Source organism: Zootoca vivipara, chromosome 2, assembly GCF_963506605.1.
Source record: "Zootoca vivipara chromosome 2, rZooViv1.1, whole genome shotgun sequence".
Classification (NCBI taxonomy): Eukaryota; Metazoa; Chordata; class Lepidosauria; order Squamata; family Lacertidae; genus Zootoca; species Zootoca vivipara.
Genome location: NC_083277.1, coordinates 36,250,324 through 36,266,059, shown reverse-complemented (window position 1 = coordinate 36,266,059; position 15,736 = coordinate 36,250,324). Strand labels below are relative to the sequence as shown.

General features: G+C 42.9%; 1 long non-coding RNA gene across 3 annotated transcripts; it reads left to right on the top strand.

Moving 5' to 3' along the window:
• Positions 1-3,627: 3,627 nt before the first annotated feature.
• On the top strand, positions 3,628-11,443 carry LOC118080793 (uncharacterized). Of its 3 annotated transcripts, none has more exons than XR_009557092.1 (3): positions 3,628-3,811; positions 6,500-6,594; positions 8,430-11,443. It is a non-coding gene; the product is annotated as an uncharacterized LOC118080793 (long non-coding RNA). The 3 variants fall into 3 exon arrangements; XR_004692018.2 differs by lacking the exon at positions 3,628-3,811 and adding an exon at positions 5,135-5,845; XR_004692019.2 differs by lacking the exon at positions 3,628-3,811 and adding an exon at positions 5,135-5,880.
• The last annotated feature ends 4,293 nt before the right edge of the window (positions 11,444-15,736 follow it).

Below are 15,736 nucleotides of genomic sequence, written 5' to 3'. Positions count from 1 at the left end.
TAATAATTTAATAATAATTTATTATTTATACCCCACCCATCTGGCCGGGTTCCCCCAGCCACTCTGGGCGGCTTCCAACAAAATATTAAAATACAGAAATCCATCAAACATTAAAAGCTTCCCTAAACAGGGCTGCCTTGAGATGCCTTCTAAAGGTCTGTTAATTGTTATTCTCTTTGACCTCTGGTGGGAGGGCATTCCACAGGGTGGGTGCCACTACCGAGAAGTATATTCCATTTGTGATCATTTCTTTGTGAAATGGCTTTCTGTTGTTTCAGGGAGTCATTTTCACAAAAGGGTTGCTCTCCCACACCCACATCAGTTGCAGGTGTGCATAAGGGCCCTCTCATTTTTTTCCATACCTCTTAGCCATTTAGGTAGATGAAATTCAGGTTCCTTTCAGACAAGCTGTTTTTTTCAAATTTCAGGGCACATGACCTGCGCCTCACTTTTACCCAGGCGTCCAAAAACATGTGGCCCTGAAGAAAGCACTTTTTCCAGGGCAAGTGCGATGCACGAGAGCATGGCACCCAAAATGGCCACCACAATCTTTGGCAAAAGGGGGGGAATATCCTGTTTTTCCCCAAGACACTTGGCAGGTATGCATGGAAGGTGGAGGGAGGGAGGGTTCATCTCAAGAGCAAATCTCAAAATAGCAAAATGTCTATGGCCTGCCCTGGCTTCTTGTAATAGCTCTGCTCCTCAGTTGGCTAATTAGCAAAATTTATTTCACATTTAGCAATTACAACTCAAAAACAGATAAGCTCTCCCAAAGGTCTTCATTCCCCCTTTTAGCATTTTCTTTTGTTTCCACCATACTTTTAGGATTATGACCTTGATGAATTCACAGATTATTGGATTAACCGTCAAGGCAGGCCAGACAATGGTCTTCTAGCTACCCACTGGTGATTTTCTAGATCCTCTCTGCAGATGTGGACGTTGGAAATGTTTGTGAATTTAAATCTGCTTTAGTGAGAGAGGTGGTTTCTCCCTCTTCTTCCAGAAGATGGCAATCAACACAAATTTATGACACCTTGCTAAGTTTTCAAAAGGCGGCTTGGGAGTGACCTCTGTCTATTGTGAACAAATTTAATTAAGATGAAACTTCTAGAGAAGGGTCTTTTGCTTTAAAGTAAAGAAAGAGTAATTGGAAATCTTATTCAGCCGGCTTGTAAGAATTAAGCTGCCATAGGTAGTAAGAGCAAGAGAAAGGAAGATCCAAGTAAATAATAAATGGATTAAAAAAACAAAGAAATCAAAGAGCTTTTTCCATATCAACACAAGTGCATAGCCGAGCTGCTTGCTTCTTTATTGTATGTTAAATTGCCCTTTTGCTGTGATATCCAGCAGCACGTTTCGGGGCAAGGACAATAAGTATTCCAGTGCTAAACAGACAATAATATAACTCAGGGGTTCCCAACAAAATTTTCTCGAGGACCCCTCATCGAGCCGCTATTGTGACAAGGACCCCCATTAATTCCTAATCCTAAAATTAAAAAGTGAGAGCCAAATTAAGTCTTTTTATATTTTATATTTATACGTTTTTTACAGTTACAACAGAGTACTCCATCAGTATACAGTTAGTTTTAATTTTCAGTTCTTAATGAGATGAGTTAAATCTGTCCTTTGAGTCCATTATTTCTGAAATATTAGGTTCCAAACTTGAAACTTTCACTCTGAAATCCGACCGCATGTCGAGCCGATTCCTATATTTGTTTTTCATGAAACACATGGAAGAAAATGCTTGCTCACACCGATATGTGGTTGCAAATGGAAGGCTCTTTTTCATTGCCTTATCTCCAAGTTTCTTGTAGTCCTTGCGGCATACAGCAGAACTAATGCCTCTATCTAATTTTAGTTTTGCGCTAGACTCTGCTCATGCAGGAAGCGGCCAAAACAAAAAATCTGTTATCATATGAAATATATTTAATATTTTTTTTTATTCTAATAGCATCTTGCGGACCCCTCTGGCATAGCTCGCGGACCCCTGGGGGTCCCCGGACCACCTGTTGGGAACCACTGATAATATAACTCTACCTCTGAGCTGGGGTGGAGAATATCCATGGTAGAGCAGGTGATTTGCATGCAGAAAGTCTTATTTTAATCCCTTGCATTTCCAGGGTCTCAGGGCCAACACTTAGAGATGTTCCTACTCCTCTGTTTCCCGCAGTTCCAGTGATCTTGAGCAGGGCCGGCCCTCCATGAGGCAAGGTGAAGGAACTGCCTCAGGGAGCAGGATCCACAGGAACAGCAGATCCAGCCTCCAAGGAACGGATCACCCGCTGCTATGGTGGCAGCAACAGCAGTGGTGTGCTCCTTGGAGGCTGGTTATACAGCTCCTCTACAGGGGCCTCTTGGCAAACAGGGGCACTGCCGGTCTCTTCCCCCTTGTTCCAGGTGTAGGTCTTTATTTCCCTCTTGTTCCTGATGTAGATCTTCACTCACCCCTCTGGCAGGGAGGAGGCATCATTTTGTGGTTCACCTCAGGTGCCAAAATGGCTTGGGCTGGCCCTGAAACACTGCATTTTAGAAACAAAATTAAAAAAATCCTTCCAGTAGCACCTTAGAGACCAACTAAGTTTGGTTTTGGTATGAGCTTTTGCGTGCATGCACACTTCTTCAGATGCATTATAGTGCCATCTGATACTTCTGTTGAAATTCAAAGAAACTTCAGAGAGGCAAAATTATCTGACCTGTGGAGGGCAGGTAGGTAGGCAGGCGGTGAGTTAACCCCCCCCCAAACCTCCATGGTTGAAAGGCTGTTCAGGCTCCTCCTCCTCCACTGCTATTTACATAGCAAAAGCAAGATGTTTGCTGCCTTAATGCAATTAACCGTTTCAGTCTTATCTGGCCCCCAGGAATTTTTTAGCATCCTTCTTCCACTAAAAGTAGGCAGAACTGATCCAGATGGACCAACTGTATGATGCTGGGTGTGTGTGTGTGTTATATTGTAACCTGCTTTCATTAATCCAGGGTTAATTAATTATCCTTCCTTTATTCCATTCAATACCTAACAGAGATTAGGATTCCCACTCTGTGACCCTTCTGAAGTGGTAAAACTGTGCAACCCTTTTTTAATTATAAGGCAGTAATAACCAGAAGTAATTGATCTTGATTATGCAGTGGCTCTGCATTGAATGAACACCTAGAATATGAAGGACTAAGTTCATCCCTAAAATGAATAAATAATTTTTTTAGTAACCACTACGAATGAAAAGTTTTTAGAGGCATGTGTTAACTTTACATAGAAATTAAGTTTCCTGAGCACAATAATGACAGTGACATTGCTGATAATCCATGTGTCTCTGAATGCCAATTGCAGGGAATCACAAATGGGGAGAGAATGAATGAATGAATGTTTATTTGCATCAGCCATCAGCCAAAGCAATAAAACAACAATACAATATACTGTACAAAGAATAGAAATGTGGAAAGGGCTGTTGCAGTCAGGACCTGCTCTTGGGCTTTCCACAAGCATCTGGTTGGCCAATGTGAGAACAGGAGGCTGGACTAGATGGGCCATTGGCCCAATCCAACTCTTTGTATGCTCTTATCTACTGCAATGATGTGGGTGAATCAGGCTGACCTTTGAGACTTGACTATGAAACACACACTAGCTTTTGCAAGAACCAGGTGTGCTGGAGTTAGTGGGAGACAGGACTGTTGTGACGGAAGGAGCCGCCACAATGAAAATCCTGGGAAGAGCTTCATCAATCATTTTGCTTTACATTAGCAAGCCTCATTATTCCTGTTGTGCTGATGGAGAATAATGATGATGGCAAAGCAAAGATTCCCAAGGATGCAGATGGGGGTAATTCAATTTAAGTTTTCTCATTCTCCATCTTGGGTAGTTTTCAGCCGACTCTGCCAAAGTCAAGAGACACAGCTTTAGCATGCGGTACAAAGTGATATCAGCATGTTCTCAGTTTCCCCAAGATGCGAGAAGTTCAGGAGATTCATCTCCCTTTGGCTAAGAGAGCACTGGAGACAGGCAGGGAAATGGAGGCAGTATAGGAAACTTACAAAGAGGTTTTCCTGGGTTTGCATTGGCAGAGCAGATGTATGTGTGAGTGGGTGGGAAGCATGTTCCCAGGTTTTTTCTTCCGTCAGCCGTGGGGCTTCCTCACCCCTTCACTGGTCCCAGTTGGGAGCGAAACTATATGTGCCAGATACTCAGCAGTCATAACAAGGCCATCCTGCTCTCTGTAAGCATGACCAAAGCAGCCACAGCTGCAGAATCCTATGACTAGACAAATCAGAATCAACACAGGTGGTCAGAGCACCTAAAGCAGAGCTCCTCAAGGTCTTTTACTGATCGCTGCTGAAATGAGTAAGTGGGCTTTAGCAAGTTCATGATCAGACTTGCTAAAGTATGGGGCCAATGAGCATTGCCTCATGCTTCCCGTCATGTGATGCAGGCGAAACCCCTTCCAAATTGGGAGGGGTGGCTAATACCCCAGAGGACAGGATCACACTTCAAAATGACTTTAACAGATTAGACAACTGGGCCAAAGCAAACAAGATGAATTTTAACAAGGAGAAATGTAAAGTACTACACTTGGGCAAAAAAAATGAAAGGCACGAATACAGGATGGGTGACACCTGGCTTGAGAGCAGTACCTGTGAAAAGGATCTAGGAGTCCTGGTAGACCACAAACTTGACATGAGTCAACAGTGTGATGCAGCAGCTAAAAAAGCCAATGCAATTCTGGGCTGCATCAATAGGAGTATAGCATCTAGATCTAGGGAAGTAATAGTACCACTGTATTCTGCTCTGGTCAGACCTCACCTGGAGTACTGTGTCCAGTTCTGGGCACCACAGTTCAAGAAGGATACTGACAAGCTGGAATGTGTCCAGAGGAGGGCAACCAAAATGGTCAAAGGCCTGGAAACGATGCCTTATGAGGAACGGCTTAGGGAGCTGGGTATGTTTAGCCTGGAGAAGAGAAGGTTAAGGGGTGATATGATAGCCATGTTCAAATATATGAAAGGATGTCATATGGAGGAGGGAGAAAGATTGTTGTCTGCTGCTCCAGAGAAGCGGACACGGAGCAATGGATTCAAACTACAAGAAAGAATATTCCACCTAAACATTAGGAAGAACTTCCTGACAGTAAGAGCTGTTCGGCAGTGGAATTTGCTACCAAGGAGTGTGGTGGAGTCTCCTTCTTTGGAGGTCTTTAAGCAGAGGCTTGACAGGCATATGTCAAGAATGCTTTGATGGTGTTTCCTGCTTGGCAGGGGGCTGGACTGGATGGCCCTTGTGGTCTCTTCCAACTCTATGATTCTATGAAACACCTGGATATGGCTTCAAAGTTCTATTATTCCCTCCTTCAGAGTTGCACAGCTAGCCTCTGTGGACCTCACATGTGAGCAGTTAAACGTGCAGGGAAATAAGAGGAAACAGCACCCCAAGCTTGAGATGTCCTGCCTGCTGCTGATTCAGAAGTGGTGTGGCAGCCTGCCTGGTCCACCTGTTTATTTCTCCCTTCTTTATTCTCCCTCCTGATGCTTGTGAGATGAACTCCCAACAACAGAGCAAAGCAATCTCAGCCATTTAGCTCGCTGTCAGGAGAAGTTCAAGGATTATTCATCTGCCCGCTTTTAACAACGTGGTCAGAAATCATAAAGGCACCACGAGAGTCGGCGAACACTTCAAAGCTGTGACTCAGCTGCTCCTGAATGAACTCACATTTTGAATGTTTTCTGAGACGTCCTGGACCTCAAATCTCAACAAGCTTGGATGCATTTACAAGATCACCATGCCATAAAACCAAACACACAGTAGGAGCTCTGCAGACGAGCCTGGGAAAGATGCTGCTTGGACCCTGGAGAGATGCTGCCGGTCAGTGTCACCAATACTGAGCTAGATGGACCATGGTATGACTTGTTGTAGGGCAGTTTCCTATGTTGCTAGTTTCGCCGTATAAAATTGATTTTCTGAACTGGCGAATCTCTGAATTAAAGGAGTTCCAAAGCTGGGGTGTAACAACTGAGGGACATCCTGCCTTAACACATCTTTGTGTCATTAATGAGATCCATTGGACTGAATGGAGATTTTCTGGCCATGCCATATTGGTGAATCTCTACTACAGTTACCATAAGTGTCTTTCAGAGTATAGCAAGATATTCATGGTACTGATTACCTGCATTTATTCAACAGGACTCAAATCCTTGATATATTCTACAGATTTTATGGTATTGTGCAATTTGTTTTAATTAATAATTACCCTGGGAATCATTAGAGTTTGTGTTGGATCAGGGAATCCGTAACCATAGGAAGCAGCAGGAAGTAGACTTGCAAATGGTAAATCAAGCCCTGCTTTTGTTCTCTTCCTTGAGAACAATATTTTCTGTTCCTCCACACCCTAGAATGAACCCTGCAATTAATATTTATTAAAGGCTTGAGTTTCTGAGATTAGAGAATTAGCAAGTGTCAAGGCAGACTGTCACTCAGCATCAAAATATAAGCAATCTCACACTGATTCTTCTTATTCAGATGTAAATATCGCTGAGATCAATGGGACTCACTGCCAGTGGTCTGGACGGAGAAGCTAATGAATGAAACACAAAAGGCAAAAGGGACAGAAGACAGTATGAAATTCTAAATGATTTTGATTGCTCCTAAATTTTAACAGTTAGCATTGCTATACTTTTTACTCCATGGGGCCGGTTGATCATTTTTAAAAAAAGTCTCCTGGAACATTGTTTGCATCTGTCTGTCTTGGGAGACAATGGAAGAGTGTGTCTTGGGAGGCGGCAGCAGATAAAGTCAAACCATTGGAGCAGGCATCCCCAAACTGCGGCCCTCCAGATGTTTTGGCCTACAACTCCCATGATCCCTGGCTAACAGGACCAGTGGTCAAGGATGATGGGAATTGTAGTCCAAAACATCTGGAGGGCCAAAGTTTGGGGATGCCTGCATTGGAGAGTTACTGTGCCTGCTGTGGCTGTAGTGACTGATATAGGAGAGACATGTTTTATTGCAGCTGGGGCAGATGAAGGCTCCCTGTTGTGCTGCTGCTGATGCACCATGGCGTTTCTTCTCTCTGCATTCCTCCCAGAGGTCATTCTTCCTTTGGACACTGCTGTGGATAATCCAATATTAAGCAAAATGTTCACTAGGTGCAAATGATAGGCCAAAGTCAAACTGAGAGCTGGCATACGTAAGTTTTCCAAGTAGCCACCACATGCCACAATGAGCAACTTTGCTGCATTTGTAAAAGCAGCGTTTTAATTTGGGTTCCCATACGTCTGGAATTTCCCAGACATAACCAGTATACCGTAGTCGGAAGCAGCGTCCAGGCAGAACTTGTGGGGTAAATGTCCAGGAAAATCTGGACGTATGGCAGTGTTGTTTTTGCTAATATTCCTTTAAAAATTCTCAAAAAAAGTTCAACAACTTTGCCCCCCCCCAAAAAAACTCTCTTTTAAAAGAGATTACTCTTTTTAAAGAGAATTAAATGAATTTTAACATGGCGTAGACTTTTGTGAACTTGAATCCATTTTATCTGATGAAACAATCCCAAAGTTAACACTGGACTAATGTATGGGTGTGATCAGTGCTTTTTTAAACAGAAAAATAGGTCTTGAAGTTGTTATGGTAAGTCCCATCCTTTGTAACAACAGCAACAGCAACAACAACAACAATTGAGGTGCTGGTGCTGTGTACCCTTGAGTGCCCCCTGAAAAAAAGCACTGGGTGTGATAAGCATTTAGCTTTACTTTTACTGCTGTTTTGAACATTGATTTAGGACTCTCAGTGTCCCAGAGTGCAAAGAAGCATTGTCATCCCTGCCCAGGGTGCTTATCTATTTGTACAAATGCTTTGGAAAAGGTTGAAGTATATTAAGTCGCTTATTGCTAGTTAAGCAATTGCATGGCTCCCTTGTGACATTATTTATTACCCCATTAATTTATCCGTAATGAGGATAAAGAAATGCATTCGTGTTTGTTCCATCCAGCACCACATTAAACTTTCATCCTCTGCCAGGCACTTTGCTAGCACACACGGGGTTTTTTTTTTCCTTCCTAAATGTAATATCAACTGGTGTGGAAATCAAGAGCCTGGCAATCAGCATTTACATGCACCTTTCTCTATGCAAATCAGCTGGTGAGAAGATTGATAAGTTTACATAATGTGAAGGCTGATTTGACTGCCAAGATATATAAAAAGAGCAAACATCCACATTCGCTCCAACCATTTGAGAAGCTCCACTCATTAGTGTAATGTTATCTACGATTTTCTCTCTTGCAAAAAGGAAGCTCATCTTAAAGTGACATGGGCCTAAATCTCGGGGAGGTCAAGGCAGAAAGGATGATGGGATGAAAGCCACATCTGGACCTGGTATTCAAATCAAATGTTTACCGAAGACTTCAGTGCTGTGCTTTGGTGAATAATTAGTTGTACTTTTGTCCTTTGGTTTCAGCAGATGAACTGGAACATCTTGGTGTCTTCATTCATTATTATCATCAAGCATGAGTGATGAAAAGCAGGCGCTGGATCTTAGCCCAGAAGCAATGTGCACCTGTTCTTTCCTTGGATTCATGTTCCACCTGCTTTCAAGTCTGTTCCATTTTTGGTTTGAATTCACCGTTAATCAGATATTATCAGCACTCAATAGGCATTTCAACCAAGAATGAAAACATACGAATGAGAAAGGAAAATAGATAATTGGCTGATCTGGAGTGGCAGCGGGACCACCATTCAAAAGATCTAGTTTGGCTTCAGCTTAGTACAACATTTTGTCAGGGGTTCCCGGTGTGATGTCCACGAATCTGGCTCCCTGCCTTTTCGTCTCACTGCATGTACCCACCGTTTCAAAGACAGACCAAGACTGGGAGTGAATGCTCCTTGGCAGATGGGATGTGGATGAAAGAAAGCAGATAGGAGTTAGCCTTCAATCACTACTTCTCCACTCCATTCCAGTTCTGGAATGAGTTTCATTTATAAAAACAGTGTCAAAGGGGCTCAATGCCATGTGTTTGAATGTGTGTTGGAGACTGGAGGAGTTCTGTATTATTTCGGCATATTTACAAACATACAAGTTGAACATCCATGGAGGTAGATGGCACGGCCCACCCATCCAGCCTATGCCAACCTGATGTTTGAGGCCAGATGTTTTGGGGTTCAACGGCCACCACCCTCAGCCAGTAGAGATGGGGCTGATGGGGGTTTGCCCCCCAAAGCACCTGATAGGCACCAGGCAAGCGGAAGCTGGTTCAATCACTCCAAAAGCAACTCCGCTGCCCCACAACCAATCTCCAAAGAGAGGCAGCTCCCACCCAAGGTGCCTTCTGAATCCAGACGCTTCTTTGTTCTCTATCTCCAGGCCAATGAGTAAAAGTCTGAAATTTCTCATCTTGTGCTCCTCTTTACAGCCTAGGTTGTTCTTTGCTAGGAGGAGTGAGAAAAGGCTTGCTCCCTGTTGAGACTTCTGCATATTTCCTAGCCATTCAAAAAGCACCTAATGGACATTTAGCCAGCAGCTCCCTAACATAAAGTAGAGGTGTCCAGGGCTGGTTGATTCCCTTGACTTGTAACATGCTTCCTGCAGTCTTTCCAGTCCCATTAATCCTTTAATTTCCACTCCCCACCCCGAACTTACAGAGGTATCATTATTAATGAGAACCTGAGTTCGAGTTCCAGGGCAAGGATCATAGTAAAAAAAACAAAAAAACAAACAAAACAAAAACCATGAACAGTAAACACCACATTATGAGGCTACCACTTTCAAACTTCGACATTCTTACTATTAACAGCTGCAGTTTTGCTGCCTCCCTGACTTTATATGCTTCATCCTGGTCACAGATTTCCCCATTGCTGCGTTCCATCACAACACAGCATCTGCAGACAGGGCCACACAGAGTGGGCAGGCAGTGTGGTTACTTAACCTTGTAGAAACCTGAAGGAGAGATAACTTGTGAGTTGTGACCTAAGGAGGCTCATTAGAAGATGGCCGTTTGTGTCCTTGGATGTGAGCAACAGATTCATCAGTGATAATTTCCGGAATAAAAATCCAGGAATGGGCCAGATAAATGATTGGACTCCTGTCATGCATTTGTAGTATTACGGGGTATATTCCCCTTGAACAAAGGCACACCTGTTCTGCAAGTGTTAAGACAGAGGAACAGATGGGCGGTTTTCAGTTCTAATGAGGGAAGCTGGAAAAATGGAGGCAGGTTGTTGTGCCTCAAACTGACAGGTGTAAAATATAAGGACTTCCACCCTGCATGCATGCATCCATTTAAAATAATTTCTGCCCCACTCTTCCGGGCTAAGGAGGTGTGAGTGGCAGACAGTGGAAGATTAAGAACAGCATGAAATATAAATAAAATATAGTAAACAGTAAAGTCAGTGGCATTTCACCTTCTTGGTGTGCAATCAAGATCGGATCCACATCACTACTTGGTGATTCAAAGATAGTCATTTGCCTCCCTTCAATTGTATCAAATGTCCTGTTACAGTTCTCAAACTAGCTTCCTATCGGATAAGATGGTGGGCAGAGAAGCAACTGGAATAGCAAGACTTACCTGTCATACACTCCAGTCATGCTTTCCCTCCCCATCCAGCTACAAAGCCAAGAGAGGAGGGGGAAGAGTGAACAGGGAGCTAGAAACATCCAAGGCATGATGGATCCTGGGTTGTCAGCACGGCTCACTGAAAACCAAGGGACAATGGAGTGGTCCAGATTCCTGCACCTGCCCCCTCAGTCTGCGTGAGGATGCACTTTGAGGTTTTCCGATTGTCGTTACGTTGCACGTTCTTTGTTTGTGCCAGACACTAGCCGATCCCAGCAGGGGACGATCAATCGCAGTGGGGAAAGGGAGTCATGGGTAGGATCTTCATACACTATGAGAAGTGATGGAGGATGTTGGGCATGGAGAAATGGACCCCATCTGACTCCTCACCAAGGAAAGACCGCCACTGAGAAACAGGAGCACCTGCTTGCCACAGAACAGCAGTTGCAGCAACTTGCAAGGCAAAGAGTTGGGTGGTGAGGGCATCCCCTTCACCACCTGCTTCCATCAACTGCATCTTCTGTCAGGTGACAGGAATGCAGCAAGAGGCATCTCACGAGGCCAGAAGCCTGTTCTTGGGGAGTCAATGAGCTGCCTGAAAAGTCATTTTTACACACACACACTCTGCGGGATTTACGTATAAGCTAGACAAGCTATAGTTTAGGGCCCCACTCTCTTTGGGGCCTCAAAAAATTTAAGGGAAAAAACACCTGGATGTACATTTCCAAAATATAATACAATTACTTTGATAAAATGCATATTTTGTTCTGTGTGACTTTAGATACCTATCAGGTCCATAAATGACCATATAGCATATATTCAACACGAAAAACAGCGACAATTTGTTGTTGACAAAGGACAGCTGGACATATAAAGGGCCCCGTTACCTTCAGTAGCTTAGGGCCTCATCAAACCATCAAGCTCTGCGCGCGCGCGCACACACACACACACACACATATATGCATGTATGTGCGTATTCATTTGGTGATTCAGATGTTTGACAATTGGACATGTCTGGAACATTGTACTCACTGCAATTTTATAGTTCAAAAAGAGGCCAAAGACAGTGCTCAAATACAAAGTGGCTCTTTAGTGATTCTGCCATGGAAAAGGACACTTTAATTGTACTTCTTTGTTGCTTGTTGACATTTTACTATAATCATTTGTAGTCTAAGGGCTAAATTAGCCAAGATCTAAAAAAAGGAAGCCATCTGAAGGAAAGATTTGTGTGTGTGCATGCTGACTCAGTGAACAAGCAGAAATATTTTGACTGTGGTTGTTGAATGTTTTTCCTAATTTAGATTTAAATTTCTTTATCCTGTTGAAGAAACGCGAAGTTAACCTTTAAAGATATTTGCTAGATTTTGAGATCAGCCAAAAAGCACTAGCCCTTGGGCCGAGGCTGGATTGCTTCTTGATAGGACAATCCTTAGTGCATTTGTCATAGGCAATCTACAAACTGCAGGAAGTCCTGTGCAAGCCACACTGAACACAGCAAGACTTACTTGTGTGTAAACTAGTGCAGGAAATTTACAAAGCGACGTGTTGTAAGTGGCACTTGAAATACGAAAGCTAAGATATAGGCTGGATTGTTTAGTGGTGGAGGGCTGAGGACAGCATGAATTCTGTGTGTGTTCATTTGTGCATATCACTGAGAGCCAGTGTGGTGTAGTAGTTAAGAGGGGTAGACTCGTAATCTGGTGAACTGGGTTTGTGTCTCCGCTCCTCCACATGCAGCTGCTGGGTGACCTTGGGCTAGTCACACTTCTTTGAAGTCTCTCATCCCCACTCACCTCACAGAGTGTTTGATGTGGGGGAGGAAGGGAAAGGAGAATGTTAGCCGCTTTGAGACTCTTTCGGGTAGTGATAAAGCGGGATATTAAATCCAAACTCTTCTTCTTCTTCTTCTTCTTCTTCTTCTTCTTCTTCTTCTTCTTCTTCTTCTTCTTCTTCTTCTTCTTCTTCTTCTTCTTCTTCTTCCTTCTTCATGGGATAGCTCACTTGGAAGAGCACGAGATTCTTAATCTCATTGTTCCTGCTCTGAAAAATGCTTTCCTGCATTCCCATTCCCCTGGGACACTGTGCTGTAGAGGCCTTCCCGCATGCATGCTATGAAACCTAGCATGGATGATGCCACTAAAGCTGTGTTTTAGTTTGGGAATCATTCCTTCCCACCTAGAACCCCAAGTTTTACCTGGAAAGAGCAATGCTGCTTTTGCTGAGGTAGAATGGAGGGACGCTGCCAAAGGTGCTCAGCAAAAAATCTTCCCTACTGCTGCCAGGCCAAACAGTAGTAAACAGGCAGCAAAATTGGGGAGGCGGTGGGGTGCTCTTTTCAGATGGAACTTTTGTAAAATCATTAAAGAGAACATCTAGGCTTCAAGCAGAATTATGTGACCACACAAGATTACAGGGGAGTAGGGGGAGAGAGACAAGGGCTACTTTTATCAGCTCTGTGGAAATATCTAAGGCAGCTTCCAAAATCCAAATCACAATGTTGCCAAAATGAAAATTAGATATTTGGGTCTTCCCATTAGGAAACCTTGAGGTTTTCAGGCAATTATCAGCTCCAAGGATTCAATTCCCCTTTTGCTACTGAATTTCTAGATTCCACTGCGATTAAATGTTCATGAGGAACTGTCAAAAAGCACCATGAATCTAGTATCTAGAAACAGAGGTAAAACAAGAACTGAATTAGTAAGGGATTGTGGTTGTGGAAGACCTGACTTTACTGCATGCTCCAGTACTATGTTATTTGCTTTCCGGGATATGTTTCCTCTACACTACTGCTGAGTGGAGGGGAGATTCCAACATCTTCAGGTCCTTCTCCACTTTCCCAGGAACTGCCAGGTTGGTGTATGCTGTGTGTAGCATTACATGCACTATGGTTGCCACCATAAGCTTAGCTCTCTGATCTCCGATCTCTGATCTCCGATACTTTAGTAGTGGCAACTAAACTTTGCTCAAGTAGTGGGCATCTTTTATAGCCATTCAAAACACCAGCGATCCCCTTCCATATTGGATTCTGCTCAGTCAGAGGATTGGAAAGAAGTGAAATTTATCTTTTGGCTCCAGAAGATGGCCAGGAATTGTAGCAATTTCCACAATCTTCATAGCTCCCTCCACAATAAATGCTTATTGCTTCTTGGGGATGTGGCAAAGAATCATCATCATCACCATTATTATTATTATTATTATTATTATTATTATTATTATTATTATTTGCTTTCCATCACTAAATATATATATTTTTAAAAAACAACCAGTGAGCATTTCCTTCACTTATCTTTAGACTTTTATAGTGTTTAGGTGTGTGCTCTGATATTAAGGCACTGTTCACGATCTATTAGTCAATGAAATCTTGCTCACTAGAGCACAGGTGAAGAACCTGTGCCCCCCCCCAGCTGCTTTTGAAGCAAGTCTTTCATCATCTGATTCCCATATGGGACCACTGCATATTCCTGCAATGCAGAAGATTGCACTAGATGATCCTCAGGTTCCCTTCTAACTCTACAATTCTATGATTCTATGACCCCCAGATCTTTGGCCATGTTGGAGTTGGAACCCAACAACATCGAGGAAGGGGCAGGCCCAGATTCTCCATCTCTACACTTGAGTTTTATTGTGAGGTAAACTACCCGAAGTTAAAACTCTCATGGCAGGATTTTGATATCAGAAAATTTAACTTAGTCTTTAGTTATGTCTGAAGAGTATGTGCCCTATTTATCATCAAGTCTGGTTATGTCTTTGTTAGGTGAAGGCAGACACTTTTACCACACATGGAAAGTATATCTGCCTTCATTCGTAAATTTGGTGGGGTTGTTTCCACATTAGGGTGATGACTTTTTTACAACCTCATTTCCCTGTATTTGATGAGCTTTCATTAAAGATTAGATAAAATCTTACTTCCAAAGAGATTTGATAAAAAAAACCTCACGCACAAAATGATTTAAAAAAATTTATTTATCAGTTTTTTGACCATTTTTGAAGTCACTGTAAGCAGATATAAAATTCAACCCAAGCTTTAGAGTCACATATATACAACATTATATAGGGTCATCAAACACACAAGGAAGCTTTTTTTAGCTGCAGTAACCGTATAGACGGCGCTAGAGGACAACGTTTTGCTACCTCTCCTGTAGGTTCTTTTCCCAGCATGCCCGGCAGGGTCTGCTGGCTGAGTTTTGAAGTCCCCAAAAGGTGTGACAGGTGCGCAGGTGTGACATTTGTATACCCTATGTTGCTAAGAACACTCCCCATTGTGGAATGTGGTTTTGTGTCCAAATTTGATACGAAATATATATATAGAATTGTTAATACAATTTTATGAAATGGTAAAATGGCATACAAAAAAAATAGAAACGGTTTGTGCGTAACCTTTTTAAATATTTCAATGGAATATACCTCATTTTAGTCATTAATAGGCAAAAGTTCATCCATTTGTGCTACAGGAAATAATTTTTGAGGGGGGAAAAATGCAAAAGTCATCACCCTATTCTACATACATTCTCTGCACTGAACACAAATACCTAAATGTGTCACATTTGAGGTGAGGACAGGCCTACTTTCTAAGTATGGTCAAAATAGATCAGTCATCATCCTAATTTTAATCAGCAGATTAAACCGAATAGAGATACCCGTTGGGCAAGTGACAGCAATGCCATGAAGCTGGCAAAGAAGTAAGGAGCGTTTTATCAAGCTTCTAGAGTTGATCAGAAATTGGTGAGTCAAGAGTGAGAATGGAATCATCATCATCACCATCATTTGTACCCCACCCATCTGACTGGATCTCCTCGGCCACTCTGGGCAGCTTCCAGCATATATAAAAACACAGAAAAACATTAAACCTTAAAAAGCTTCCCTAAACAGGGCTGCCTTCAGATGTCTTCTAAAGATCAGATAGCTGTTTATTTCCTTGACACCAGATAGGAGGGCGTTCCACAGGGCGGGCGCCACTACCGAGAAGGCCCTGGTTCCCTGTAATCTCACTTCTCGTAGTGAGGGAACCACCAGAAAACCCACAGTGCTGGACCTCGGTGTCCAGGCTGAATGATGGGAGTGGAGATGCTCCTTCAGGTATACTGGGTAGAGGCCCTTTTGGGCTTTAAAGGTCAGTACCAACACTTTGAATTGTGCTCAGAAACATACTGGGAGCCAATGCAAGTCTTTCAGGACCGGTGTTATATGGTTTCAGCAACTGCTCTCAGTCACCAGT